Source organism: Panonychus citri, unplaced genomic scaffold, assembly GCF_014898815.1.
Source record: "Panonychus citri isolate SS breed McGregor unplaced genomic scaffold, ASM1489881v1 Contig00101, whole genome shotgun sequence".
In the NCBI taxonomy this organism is placed as follows: domain Eukaryota; kingdom Metazoa; phylum Arthropoda; class Arachnida; order Trombidiformes; family Tetranychidae; genus Panonychus; species Panonychus citri.
In genome coordinates, this window is record NW_026515506.1 from 460,691 (window position 1) to 475,460 (window position 14,770).

General features: G+C 30.2%; 1 long non-coding RNA gene across 2 annotated transcripts in view; it reads right to left on the reverse strand.

The window, feature by feature from the left end:
- Positions 1-14,094, reverse strand: part of LOC128388666 (uncharacterized) — a 48,493-nt gene extending 34,399 nt beyond the window's left edge. Inside the window, exons 1-2 of one of the 2 annotated variants that reach the window (XR_008325319.1) lie at positions 12,956-14,094; positions 890-961 (exon numbers count right to left, since the gene is read on the reverse strand). This is a non-coding gene — a long non-coding RNA (uncharacterized LOC128388666). The remainder of the gene's footprint in view (positions 1-889; positions 962-12,955) is intronic. The other variant, XR_008325318.1, reaches the window with a different exon arrangement.
- Between the last annotated feature and the right edge of the window lie 676 nt (positions 14,095-14,770).

Genomic DNA, 14,770 nt, shown 5'->3' on the forward strand with positions numbered 1-14,770 from the left:
GATCGGAAATTCATTTAAACTGTGATCTGAATTAATTTCAGCGTGAAAACAAATTTACATAATTAGTGAAAGAAACTGTATCTTATTTAATTCTTATCTTTATCTCATGGAAAAATCAAGACCTAAAATCAGATTCGCAGCCATGCCTTGGGAGTGAATAAAAAGAAAAAAAGTTCTGAGAAAATATTTTTACTTTCTCAGAATGTCTCATGCATGAGACATTTTATTCTAGACGATAAAAGGGAGAGAGAGAAAGCAGGTAAGAGTGGAAACTGAACAAGAATATGAATCATGATAGGAACATGATGGATGCTAAAATTGGAGCCAATCAATAATAGTGAAGATAAATGAATTCATGTAATTGTAAAAGAAAAACTCAGAACCAGAATGAGAATGTGGAAAACATGATGAAAATAATAAATCTTACTAATAATTAGTATACTGAAGAAAAATGAACTTTGAATTTCATTAGAAAATTAATCAAACTAATTTCATGATAATCTAATGAAATTTGATTATAATAATAATTAGTTTGTGTATTCAAATAATCAACTTAATGGTGAATCTTTTTCTTTTTGTTTTTCGAAAGAGAAAAGTTCTAAACGATAAAGTTAAAGAAAAAGTTTTGAAAATAATTGAATATTTACTTTTAATTATCTCTTGAATTACGAGGTATTCAGATAGATTCAGAATCTCTCTCTCTCTCTCTCTCTCTCTCTCTCTCTCTCTCACGAGTAATTTCATTCAATTATTCAGATTAGATGATGTGGAGGTTAAAAGGATGATAATAAAGAGGAAAAAGACAATTGATGCGGAGATAATAATGGAGAGGATAAGGAAATGGAAATTTAAATTGGATAAAAATTGTCATTCTCTTGGAAGTTTTTACCTTTTATGTCTTCATCATGATCCTTGAATAGTCAATATGTAAAGTCCACTTTGTACTTTCTTCATGAGTTGACTGACGGTGTGGATGATGGTTGATGCAGTTGACGAAGAGTGAAAGAGAAAGAAAAAGAGAGAGAGAGAGAAAAGAAAGAAAATTAAATTTTCTTGTTTCGAATTTGTTTTTTTTTCTTCATCATCTTATTGTCCATAGTACAAAATTGTTCATCAAAACGATGGAGCAAAAGTAACACACTGAAAGTTTATCAGTTCATATTCGAGTTTTTGATTTTCTCTCAGAATAAGTTCATGATGTATGAAAATTTAATTCGATGAAATTGATTGAAGATCATTGAATATATCACATTGTTCAGAAAAAAAGACGATGTTACTCGGTGTAAAGGTGAGACGCAAATACTGGATTCGAACTGTTAACAAAATAAGAATCCTGAATATTGAGCATGCTCTCATCTTCCATTATCTTCCTTATCATTTCATTCCCTGTCTAATTCTCTGTCTTTTTCTCCTCTCACTTATCATCTTCCTTTCTTTTTTCTCTTTCGACATTTATCCGTTTCTCTCTTTTCTAATGTTCGACTTTACCAGTTTCCATGTCTGATTTTATCATAACTCTCATATATTTATACAAATTTTGCAAATATTGATTTAAACTGAACACGAACAACAATATTCTTAGAAGATGCTGAATAAATTAGACTAAAATATCATCTAAATCATTGAATTAATCTGAAAATAAAGTTGTGTGTCTCATTTCATGGTGACCAAAACACTCGGCATGATATAATGAATCGATTCAGTTAACTCAGATTCTCATATTCTGTTGATGATAAATAAGCAAGAAAAAAAAAGCTCAATGAATTCAGAGAAACTCAAATTAATTCATAATTTTACTCCAATAACTATAAGAGATAAATGTTCACATTTCAGTTACATTGATACAGATTAATAATCATGAATTTTGGGTACCAAAATATTAATAATAAACATTAAACATGAAACATAATTTATATTATTATTTATAAATTTGATTGTTGCGTGTTAATCAGCCACAATAATAATAATTACCACCGGTGATAAAAAAAAGTAAAATCTCTATGAGATTTAACCTTTAATCTTGTTCACTGAGTTAAACTCATCAAAATGGGGAAAAAAACAATCAATCCGATAATCCATAAACTGATTGTGAGATATTCTTGTTACTCACAACAATCAGAATTGATTGAATATTCAATAAGTGAACTGAATTTTTGTTGTTTTTATAATTCTTTTTATTTATTCTGTTTTATTCTGACAAAAAAAAAATGGAAAAAAGCAAAACAAAATGTCAACAGTATTTCATCATAGTCTGGGAATAGAATATATAAAAAATTTCTTTCTGAAACATGATAAGAACTTTTTCTTTTTCCTTTCATTCTTTTGAATAATTTCATCATTGAATAGAATGATGTTATTGTTTGCATATGAATTACTCATTATATCTTATCATCATCATGATATTAACTCAATACTTATTGTGTAAGGAAATGATAATAGAAAAGATGAAGAAAACGAAATAAAAAAAGTTCGAAGGACAGAAAATATTATTTATCTATTCACGATAATCATTCCCAGTTCCAGGATATACTCAGTGTTATAACCATGATACTCATCGTATGTGTATCATTTCATTGAAACATTTACTACCATTTCCCACATTGTCATCTCATGGAAGCAAAGAAAAGTTCAGTGAGAGAGAGAGAGTTTAATATTTCCTCTCACTCACTTTGAGCATATTTAGTGATATGAATTTATATCCTGAACATATCATGATGATAATATAAGATGACAGTTATCATGGAATATTTTTTTTTGCTCCTTCTGATCATTTCTTTATCTTGATAAAAGCAAATATTCAGACGTTGGAATGATTTTCATGATGATTTTCTTTTCTTCTTCTCAAAGACAAAAATGAATAATAAATAATTTTCTTCCATCATGGAAATTGAGGAAAAAAGAGCAAAATAGAAAATAAAAAAGAGGTTAGAACTTCAATGTAAACTCGATGAAGTTGAATTTAAATTGCACGTAATCACAGAGGAAAAGAGATAAATTTAAACTCGATTATCATGAAATAGTGATCACAATTAGTTTGCATAAAGAGTGAGAGAGAGAGAGACAAATAAATAATAACAATCGAGCAAATTTTTCAACGGAATAGTTGAATTAAAATAATCATTCATGATGGAAAACAAATGAATTAGAAAGTTAAAAGGGTGAAGAAAAAAAAAGTTCATTTGTAAATTAATTACAAATTAATTCAGTTCAATTTTCAAAAAGTAATCGTAACTAAATTGATAAAACATGATTTACCAATTCAACAATAAAACAAAAGTTTAAACATTAAAATTTCTGGTTAATTCTCATGTGATTTAATTGATAATAATCATGTTTAAAATTTGTTATCATTTTATCATCATCATCATCATTTCATTGTGTCCAGATTGTTCATCCTCATCTCCATCATCGTCATCATGATAATAATCAACAATTCAAATGTTCAACTCCCTGTTGTCTAATTTCATTCATTTCAATTCAATCTCATTTTCACCATGACATGAACATTTTGAATATGATGAGGATGAACATCTAATTGTTACAATGTAGATGAAGAAAAGTATTCATATTTTAGGAAAAAAGTTGAAGATTAAATCAAGAGCAATATCATGAAGGTGATGATGAAAATTATGGTGAAAAAAAGTTCCAAAAGTATAAAAATTCACATTAAAATTTTGAAAAGATGATGAGCAAGAGATTAATTATGTTGATGAAATAATTACTAGATTAGATTTTCCCTTTATCATCCCTCCTTTCAAGTCATCATGATAATCAGCATAATAGTCAAATTAAAGTTAATCAATCACTGATTATATTGGAAGAGGGTTGAATCTCCTATCATCAGAACTCATCAGAATAGTTGATAAAGTTCTAGTTGAGGAAATCATTTCTCTTTCTCTCAACTCCAATAATTATTGGATTTTAGTGTTATCACTTTTTTGCTCTCACCAATGATAATATATGATTTTAATCACAACTTTTTTACTTTCTTTGATTTCCTCTTCCTCATCATCATCATCATTTTTCTCATCCTTTAAAGTTTCTCTCTTTGGTTCATATTATCACACTTTTCTAAATGGTAACTTAGTTATAATACTATCCTGAGATTTGAAATAAACTAATGGCAATTAAATTAAATTGTTCACAATTAAACAGACAAAAAGCTGATCTCTCCTTGTTTCTATGGTGGGTGGATCATGATGGTGGTGGGTTTTAACTCCAGTGTTATTATTTACATAAACTAGATGATATTCAAACTCTCTCTCTCTCTCTCTCTCTCTCTCTCTCTCTCTCTCTCTCTCTCTCTCTCATTTCTCCTTTCAACATCATCATTATCAAGTTTTGTTTGCTCTTCATGGTGATGATAATGAGCATGTTAATGATGCTGGAAATCATTTCATTCATTTAGTAAGCTTTTACTCTCATCTGAACATTTTTTCATCTCTTTCTCTTGTCTTCAACATGTATCTTTTCATCATGTACTGAGTATATAAGGAAAATTTCAATAATATGATATAATAATTGATGATAATAGTTTATTACTATTATAATTGTTCAATTCAATTGTGAATAGAAAATTTTTCATGAAAACTTTTTTTTTACATTCGCAACTGATTAACAGAATCTCTATTCTTATTGTAAATACTAATGATAACAATTAGATGAAGATGATGATTATCTTCATGATTATCAACTATATAATACAATTGGTTAAGAGGTGGTTAATGATGATAATCATCTAAGATGGTAAATGATTATCAAGAGTAATGATGAATCAGTTTATGAGGTTCACTGATTAACTAACTTAGTTAATTGTAATTGTTACCAGGAGGGCGAGGGAAAAGTTCATTATCATTTTTCATGGAGAATTCATATATAGAGAACTCTTGACAGAGAGAGAGAGAGAGAGAGAGAGAGAGAGAGAGAAGTGGATCAAGATTATGAATATTATATGAATAGAAGTGAATTGAAAGTTAACTGAATAAAATGAAACAAAAAATGAAAATGGGTTACATGTAATTCAATTGATATTCAATGAATACATGAATCCGTATGATGTTGGTGGTGAGACAGAATTACAGTTATTCAAATTTAATTATCGTTGCCTTTGAAAAGTTAATTAAATGTTAATTTTAAATAAACTTATTGCTCTTGAAAAATGAGGAGGGAGGAAAATGGAAGTGGCTTTTCAGTGGTTTTATCTTCAACTGAATGTTGTGGTTACATTGGGAATGAAACTTTGACTAAGAAAAATGTTATTCCACCCAAATAAGAATATTTTTTTCCTTTGTAATAATAATAAACTTTGCGTTGATATTATCGTTTTCTAATAGCAATTCCTTGCAGGGAATCCTTGTTACTCTCTCTCTCTCTCTCTCATATGATTTCACGTTCTCTCACATGTTTTCCCACCACCGACAGAACCTCCACTACCTTTGTGTATGTGTGTGAGTGAGTGTGTAACTTACATGGTAAAAATTTCATCTTCATTGTGATTCCATTTTCTTGATTGGATTATTACAACTTCATCTCTTCCTTTACCTCATCATCTCCATTCTAGCAAAATTTGACATCTACATGAAGAAAAGGTGGAAAGATGAAATTGTCACCATGTTCAATTTCATATCAATCTTATTTGAATATATTTTTTTTCTTCATCTAGTGAATACAATGAATCACTTTCGATAATCAAAAAGGTGTAACCCTGTATCTTAACCTGAGCATTTCCATCAACTCATCAATCCTTTTTGATTCATCAATTTCATTGATTCACAATTTTTTTCTCTCCTCTTTTTCACCCATGATACATGGAGGAAAATGACAATAAAATGAGAACAAGAAGAAGAGAAAAAAGTTCTAATGAAATACAGAATCAGAACTTTTTTCTTCTTCTTTTACCAATTTTTTTTTCTCTCGTAGAATAATTTTTTCCTCATTGTTGTAATTAATCAACTCAGAGAAAATGAATCATAAGGAAAGTGAAAATTCAGCTGAGATTCAGAGTATTATCCTTTAGGTATTGATCTAATTTGATTATCTTTTCTAACGGTGTATGTTATTTTCCTCCCACTGATCAGATTAACTTTAACAGGGAAAAGAAGGCAAAAGATTCATGAAAATTTCAAACTTTTTTCATTGATCATCTTCATGGGAAATACATGGAGACTCATGATACATTTAGAATCAATGTTTCAACGCTATTTGAAAAGATCGAGAGTTTTCAAAGTTCATGTCAACATAAATCTCCTCTAGATATTAATAGTGATGATATTGAATTTTAATCCTGAAACTGAATTATCTTTATCCCTGATGAACATGATAACAAGTGAGAGAGAGAGAGAGAGAGAAACTCAATGGGTTAAATATATCGAGAGTCAGGGGATGTAATTGATTTGAAATTAATATCATTTTTCATGGAGAAAACAATTGAATTGAGATAATTTTTCATGATATTTTTCTCGGTGTCACCAGAATAATGAAGCTAATCTCAGAAAGGAATCAAACTTGCATGAGAAATTTTTTCGCCTCAATCTTGTTACCAAATTATTCCCCATGAAGGTAAATATATACATGTAGATCTCTCTCTCTCTCTCTCTCTCTCTCTCTCTCTCTCTCTCTCTCTCTCTCTTTAATTTGGATTAAGAATAATTTATGATCAGATATATTATGATGATTACGTTGATTAGCTGATTGTCAGCTACATTCATCTACTGGTCAAGTAACTGGTCATTCCAATGCTACACATACAAATGGGTAATATTATTTTCACAGCATGAAACCTTATCATTTAATCTGACATGAACAGAATCTTCTGAATTAGTTGTTGATAAAGTTTCGATAACAATTCACAATCAGAATTATTGTTCAGCTAAATTGTTCACAATTAGACACATTCAGTAAATCTCATTTTTATGTTCTGTTAAAATTGAAATTTTCTCATTCATATTATATTTCCAATAACAGTGCATCACATGAAATGTTTTCACCATCGTTCTGATTATTGGAATTCTTCAGAAATTTAGATTAGTTGTCAATTATATTATTACTATTCGTATTGTCATAGTTTTGCTTTCAGCTCTGAAATCAGGGTGTTCAATGTTTATCTACAAGTACAGAATTTGTGACAATGTAACTATTTTTTTTTCATTTTCAATTGTTATCAAGAGGAGGAGATGAAGGTGGAAAAGATTCAATCTCATCTCTGGTGAAAATTTATTCATATGATAATGTCATCATCATGATACTCACTGGGAATGATATTATTCAAATGATAAGATGAATGGGTTATACTTTTCCATGTGATTTTGTACCATGAAAGTTGAAACATTTTCATTTGCCTTTCATGCTAATTACACTGAATGATTTTTCATCAATTCTGACACATATAATATGTAAGAGACTCAGGATAAAAATGAGAGAGAGAGAGAGAGAGAAGCCCAAAATTCATGGATAAACATGAATTTCAATTTCTAATCTGAAGCTCATGAAAATATTTCCCCTCAATTTTACTGAATACATTTTCACTATTCATAAGCTAAATTGAAATTGACATGATAACCATGATAATACAATGTTAATCATCATCATCATCTGAGAATGAGCTGAAAAAAAAGTATTCAATTCACTTTCTAATATTTTTGAATGATTAACATCACACGAATTCAATCAACAATCAGGCAAAACTAATAAACATCAATTCTATTGACAATTAATACTCTTAATTCTGTCAAATGTTCATTTTCCTCATTCATAAATTCAGGTGAATTCTCAGTATAACTGATTCCATTTGAACGAATTTTTTTTCTTCTCTGTTTTTTATTTTTCTTTTCTCATTCTGGTCAACAGTTTTTTCACTCCATCTTTTGGTTGTAATTTTTTTCCTCTCAAAATTCATTCATTGGTGATTCAGCACATGGGGAAATAACATGTTACCCTGGTGATATTAGATTATTTTGTTGTTGCTACTTTTTTTTATTGCTCATATGAGGATATGAACATGTATCAGTAACTCATTGTGATATTGCAATTACTTTGGTTATTCATTTGATTGATTTTACTGTCAAGATGAAAATTCAATTGATCTGGTCACATTCAACTGACCAACAGTAAGTAAACTGGACAATTATTTCACCAGCATTTATATTTGTTCCCATGTACCTGAGCATGAAAAAAAAAGATTCTGATCGAAAAAAAAAAATTTTCTCTTTTATCATTCCATTATTTTCTTCCTCTCATTATAATTATATTCTAAATTCTGAGATTAACCAGAACTTTATCATTATAAGTAAATGTTTTTCTTTACCGACTAAACTTTTCCACCCACAGATAAATTTATTTAATAGACAGATCGAGTTTGATAACAATTACAATTGTTGCAAAAAACATGCAATCATTTAATAGACATGATGATGATGACAGTCAATTTAATACCCTGAGGATACAATGATACCCTGTAACCATCTTATCCCTTAATTGTTACATGTAAATTGAAGTTGAAAATTCAATTGAAAAAGTTTGATAGTATTTACTTTAAAATCTTGATGATGATATTTCAAAGTCAATGATAGTAACATTTACTTACTAATATAATCATCATCATCATCATCATCATCATCATTATAATCACCCTAACAAGCAACTCAACTCCCATTACACCCACAATTGCAACAGTCTTTTCTTGTCATCCTAATCATTATTTTCATCCTCATCATGACATCAAATGATAATATCATCATCAACTTCAACCTAGGGACTAATACATATACACTTTGAAACCAAAGATGAAGTATAAAAAAAAAGATACCAAGGTAATACACTATGTAGTATGTTAATTTCAATATGTTGCTTTAATTATTAATACATGGGCAGAACGGTGTAAACTATTAAGCAGCAACAAGATGAGCCCAGGGAATTGAGTAAAAGTTAATTGCAATGGAGATTAATGGATTATCAGGTTAATTTGTCTAGAAGAAGGTACAACTCACCCGACAAATGAATGTAAAAAAAAAACTCATGGAAAGATGTATCATCATCATGGTAACTAATAGATTGTGAGTGTAAAAGTTTTCTCTACCAGGTAACAATGTGTAATTTAAATTTGGAGCTAAAAATGTTGAAAGGATAAGGAAAAGGAAATGATGATGATTATAAGGAGAGCTATGAAGATGATAAATAAATCATAGTGACTGCTATTATGGGAGGGAGAGACATTAACCTTTACTAGGACACGTGAAGAAAAAAACTGTCAACGGTAATGATAGAGGATGAAAAGGTAAATAAGGATTAAAGATGAAAATGAGGAGAATGAAATGAAACAAGGAGATGAGGGATAAACATGATGATAATGATGAAAAGAAACAAGGAAACTCTTTGATTGATCAAATCTTTTCGTGTTAACCATAGATTTGCTCTCTCTCTCTCTCTCTCTCAAGCGACATAACAAATTGTTCAGCGACATTTTATTCATCCCATGAGAGATGAAAGATATTTGCTCAAGATACTGAGATTAAATGATAAAGATGATGAACATTGATTACCAGTGAATAGAACTGAATGGAAAGAGAAAAAAATTAACTTCAGAATAAATCAAAGTACTTTTTCTGATTCAATTGGAAATTCAATATTAATTTGGTTATTACTTTCTCCAAACTTGATTAAAAGTTCAGTCTTGTTCAATTCTCGATAATTGATCAAACTTATTATCATGTTAATCTGATGATAAAGTTGTTTCAATGAATTCCAGTTGATTTTTATTCATTGTAATATTTGATTAATCGTTTCTATCCTGACTTTGAAACTTTGTAATTTTCATCTCTATCATGATGAAAACTATACACAATCATTACTACTACGATGATAATGAATAATTAAATGAACAATTATCTCAATCCATAGAATTGAATTAGAGGTTATCATCGGTTTGGATATTAAATTGATGATGGTAAAAGTTTTTACAATCAATTGGAGAGTTGATTTCAAGTTTTATCTGATAATTTAATTCAATGTTTGGGTGAAAATAAAAGTTCTGGATTGTTGATAAATTTTTTACACCCAAATGAAAGATAATCAGTCCTCTGATTGTGAGAAAATTTTTATCTGACAGTTGAATTCATTTACCACTCACAGAATTTTTCATTTTCATCATTAAAGCTCATTTATCACTTTTCATTGTGACTTTTGGTAAATTTTTAAGTATTCTGAAAGTTCAGAGAGAGAGAGAGAGAGAGAGAGAGAGAGAGAGAGAGAGAGAGAGACTTGAGTAAGAATGATGATGATGATGATGATGATAAGAGGAAGTTTGATGGTGATGGAATCAATGAAAAAGTAGATGTAACGATTTTCCCTGGAAATCTACCCCACCCACTGAAATATTATTGATTATAACTAAAGGTGATCACTTGAAATGAAAAGGTAAGAAAATGAATAGACAATTATTATCTCTCTTTTAGATTATATTAAATTGCAATCAATTGATGAGCCAACCATCAGTAAGGGATTGAATTGGAATCCGTTTTTATCCATCATCTTTTTTTTCATCATCATTGATTAGTTTTCTGCCTCTCTTGAACAACTTGAACTTTTTCTAGAGAGAGAGAGAGAGAGAGAGAGAGAGAGAAACGATGATGATGATGATGATGACTGGAGAAGACAAAGATGATAAAAAGAAGGAGGGAAGATGAGGATGGAAAAAGTTGTTCACTGGTTAGATCATCAATTGATGTTTAATCATCATGCAGCTTATAACAACTACTCTTGTGTAAAGTATTTCTCTTCATTTTCATCCCTCGTCATCATCATCTTCTTCTTCTTCTTTTTCTGTCTATTATTTTGTCTGACAAGAAGAGATAAAAACGAAAGAGATGAGAAGAGAAAAAATCGACCGAAAAAACCATCAAAATGAATGAAGATGAAACAAGAGACCAGATAAAATTCATTGGTAACCTGAATATTAACCTTTTATTTCAGATTCCATCATGATAGTTTCATCTTGCATCTCTCTCTCTCTCTCTCTCTCTCTCTCTCTCTCTCTCTCTCTCTTCATCTCGCTTAACCAACATTTCTTCTCCCTTATCGCTCACTCATCATTATGGTTTACCTTTATTCAATTAATTAAAAGCCACAAATTGTCATCGCCTCAAGCATTTGAAATGGTTTCATGTGACTGAAATGTTATCTTATTATTGTTATTTCATCGGCTTTTTGCATGAGGATGATAATTTCACCACAGGATCAAAATTACAAGTTGAACATGAAGATGAGGATGAGGATGCAGATGAGAAAAAAACAAAATGCAATCAACTAGAGGAAAATATTAATAACAAAATCGCTGAACAATCAAGCATAAGTAATTGAGCTCAAGGTTAGAAACTATTACAAGATGTTGATCATGATTGTAAACGATGTTGATGAGTGTAAACAAATGGTTATAGCATTTGCTTTTATGGTGAATTTGAGTTTGTATGTAAAACAATAGGATGAAGATGTTGAAACAATAAAAAATGATCATTTAAGGTAAGACGATGCTATGGAAATGTAATGAATGAATTGTAATTGTTTCTTATTAAATATCATGTTGAGATTGTTGTTTGAAATGCATATCATTGTGATGAGAAAAACTTTTTCTATTACTCGAAGAGAGAGAATATAAAAAAAGAGATAAAATGATGACGAAGATGAAGATGGAGAGGAAAATATACCTTTACAAGGTTAACTTGATTCGTTTCAAGTTTATTGATGATAACAATGAAAATCACCTTTTCGCCTCATCAGAGAGAGTAAATAAAAAGTTCATTTAGAGAGGAGAAAATTTTTTCTCTTTGTTTTTCATCATCATCATTGTCATTATGATGAACTGAAATTACCTGAATTTTGGGCGTCGCTGGTTCATTCAGTGTCTCTCTCTCTCTCTCTCTTTCATGGCCTACACTTATCATCATCTTCAATATAAATATGATGCTTTTTGGGTGAGGTTGTGAGTTACATGGGTTCATATTTGATGTGGTTTTGTTCAAAATGAGACAGAAGGTTTCTCTTTTGTGATGATGATGATGATGATGATGGATGAAAAGGAAAGGGCGTAAATAGACATGGAAAGGAAATGGAAACAGGTTAAGGCCTGAAGCCTTTTTTTTGTTCATCTTGGAGATTATCTGGTTTAGGATCAAGATGATGCTGATCAACCTCATGGTTTAATAATGAACAAGAGTTAATAATATTTGCTAAGGTTTGCTCATTTCTTTTTGTTTCTCTTACTTCATCATCATCATCTTCTTCTTCTTCATGGTCAATATAATCATAATAAGGTTGATGATGATGGAACAAGAAGAAGATGCGAAAGCATCTGATTTGATGAAATTATTGTAAATAATAAGGATGAATGCAACAAGATGATGATGAGGTTGATAAGAGTTCAGATGATTGAGTTTGAAATGAATGAGAGGGATGGTGGTTGTGGTGGAAGATGAGAATCTAATAAAATCGTAATTAGATGATCCAATTTGAGGTAAATTTTCTGGCAATAAGATGATAGTCAATTTAGAGAGAGAGAGAGACATGAACACTAAAAGACTGAATGATGAGGATGATAATAAGATGATGATAAAGGTAAAAAGATATCACATTTGTTTCCAATGTGATGAACATTATATTGAGTTAAATTGTAATCAATTGTATCTTTGATTGTAATAATATATCAACTTCTAACCCTTTACCGAATCAAATCATCTTGAGAAAATTGAACATGATGAGAATCAGAACTTTTGTTTTTCTTAAATATCATTTGAAATGCTAAACTTTGCTCAACTCTGATAACTTTTTTTCTTCTCCTTTTTTAATATCAATTCATCGAGATAAAAATTTTCCATGATAATTAAAAAGAAAATCAAGATAAACTTGAAACAATTTTCGAAGCAAAAAAAAGAGAGATGAGAATAATCATTTTATAAATACTACGTACCAGAAGATTGTTGTCATTTAAAGTCAATCCTTAATCCGATTGTCAAAGTATGTGTAAGGTTAATCAGCTATTGGGCAATTGAGTAAACAAAATACTATCACAAAGATTGAGAGAGGGAGAGAGAGAGAGAGAGTAACTTGAAAAAAGACATTGGGTGTAAAAGTGACTTGAATGAAAAATGATGTTGGTGGGAGGAGGAGGAGGAGAGTGGAAACACTGAGTGATCATAGTGAGAGGAGGCGTTTGTGGAGGAAAGAGGTGGTGGTGGTGATGATGATGATGGAACAAGGCAAGAAGTGATTATTAGTTTCACTCTATTAAGTTTCCAAACTAATATTGTTTAACGATGAGATGAGGATAATAATGAAACCATTTACTGTTATATTTGATTAGAAAACAAATTAATTTAATCTTCTTGATTGTTATCCAACTGTTTCATATTATTATTAATATAAAACATTTTCTTGCTTCTCTTCATCGACTCCCATAACTCATTAAATGGATCACCATCATTATTATTAATCATTTACGTTAATTGTTTGTTTTGAATATACAAACGATAAATGAATTGAAACAATTGTTGCTTCCTGATGATCAACTTGATTGATTTGTTGTTGTTGTTTGTTTGTTTTTGTTGTATGAACATCATTTTGATTATTGTGTTTGAATCCTTTACGAGGTTTGATAAATCATTTGTTGTTGTTGATGTTGTTGTTTAACCCTTTGGTGACACTGGGTGATGATAATTGGGATGTTGATAACGATAATAATGATAGTTATTATTATTATTATGGTTGTAACAAATTGTTACATAACAATAATGATAATGTTGATGGTGATGTTATTAATACAAGGAAAGGAAAAACGTTGACTCGTTGGCTACTCGAGACATATGAACATGAATGGAAACTGGATTTAGCTTGGAAAAAAATGTCTGTGTCTGTGAGACCAGGAGAGAGTAAGTGAGTGAGAGAGAGAGAGAGAGTGGGAGAGAGAAAAGTTGCTGAGGGAGACAAAGATGATGAGAGAAAGAGAAAAACGAAAGACTAATATTAAATTCTCAATATATTTTTTTTTTGCGTAACCGGCTTTGTATTTAATAAATATTGACGGGATGATGAAAGAGACGAGTGAGAAGGAGAGTAAGAGCGGGAGAGAGAAAGAGAGTAGTAGTTGATGAGAAAAGGGAAAGAAAAAAGGGAGGAGAAAGAAATGCTGAATGAGAGAGAGAGATGATGATGATGAGGGAAAGTAAATGATGATGGAAGAATAGATGTAAAGGTGTATTGTTACTCGGAAGAACCGGTTACCTGCGCAAATTGTTCCCTCTCTTTATCTTACATAATTTTCTCACTCTTTCTTTTTTTTTCTTTTTTCTATCATCCTCATCATCATCATCTTCTTTTCCTCTGTGTGTGTTAATAAAAATGTAAGACGTGAGTTAAGAAGTTACCAAGAAAATTGAGTGAAGGTGAAGGTTGGCCTCCCACGCTCCTATGTGTTAGTCAGACAGATGATGATGATGATAATCGAAGGGGAGAGAGGACCGAGGGAGAAGGATGCAAAAAGAAATGATTTTTTGAAAGAGAATAAGATGATAATGATGATGATGGAAGATGAAAAAAATTTTCAAGAGAAAGTGAGACAGGTAAAAAAGGGTATATCGTGAGAAGATGATGATAATTTAGCTCACTCAGGTTGTGGAAGAGAAAAGGAGAGAGAGAGAGAGAGAGAGATGATAAATCTAGTGAATTAGTGAGCTGTAAAAATTCATTGTTCTATTGTTATTTTATCTTCTCATTTTATTTTCTTCAT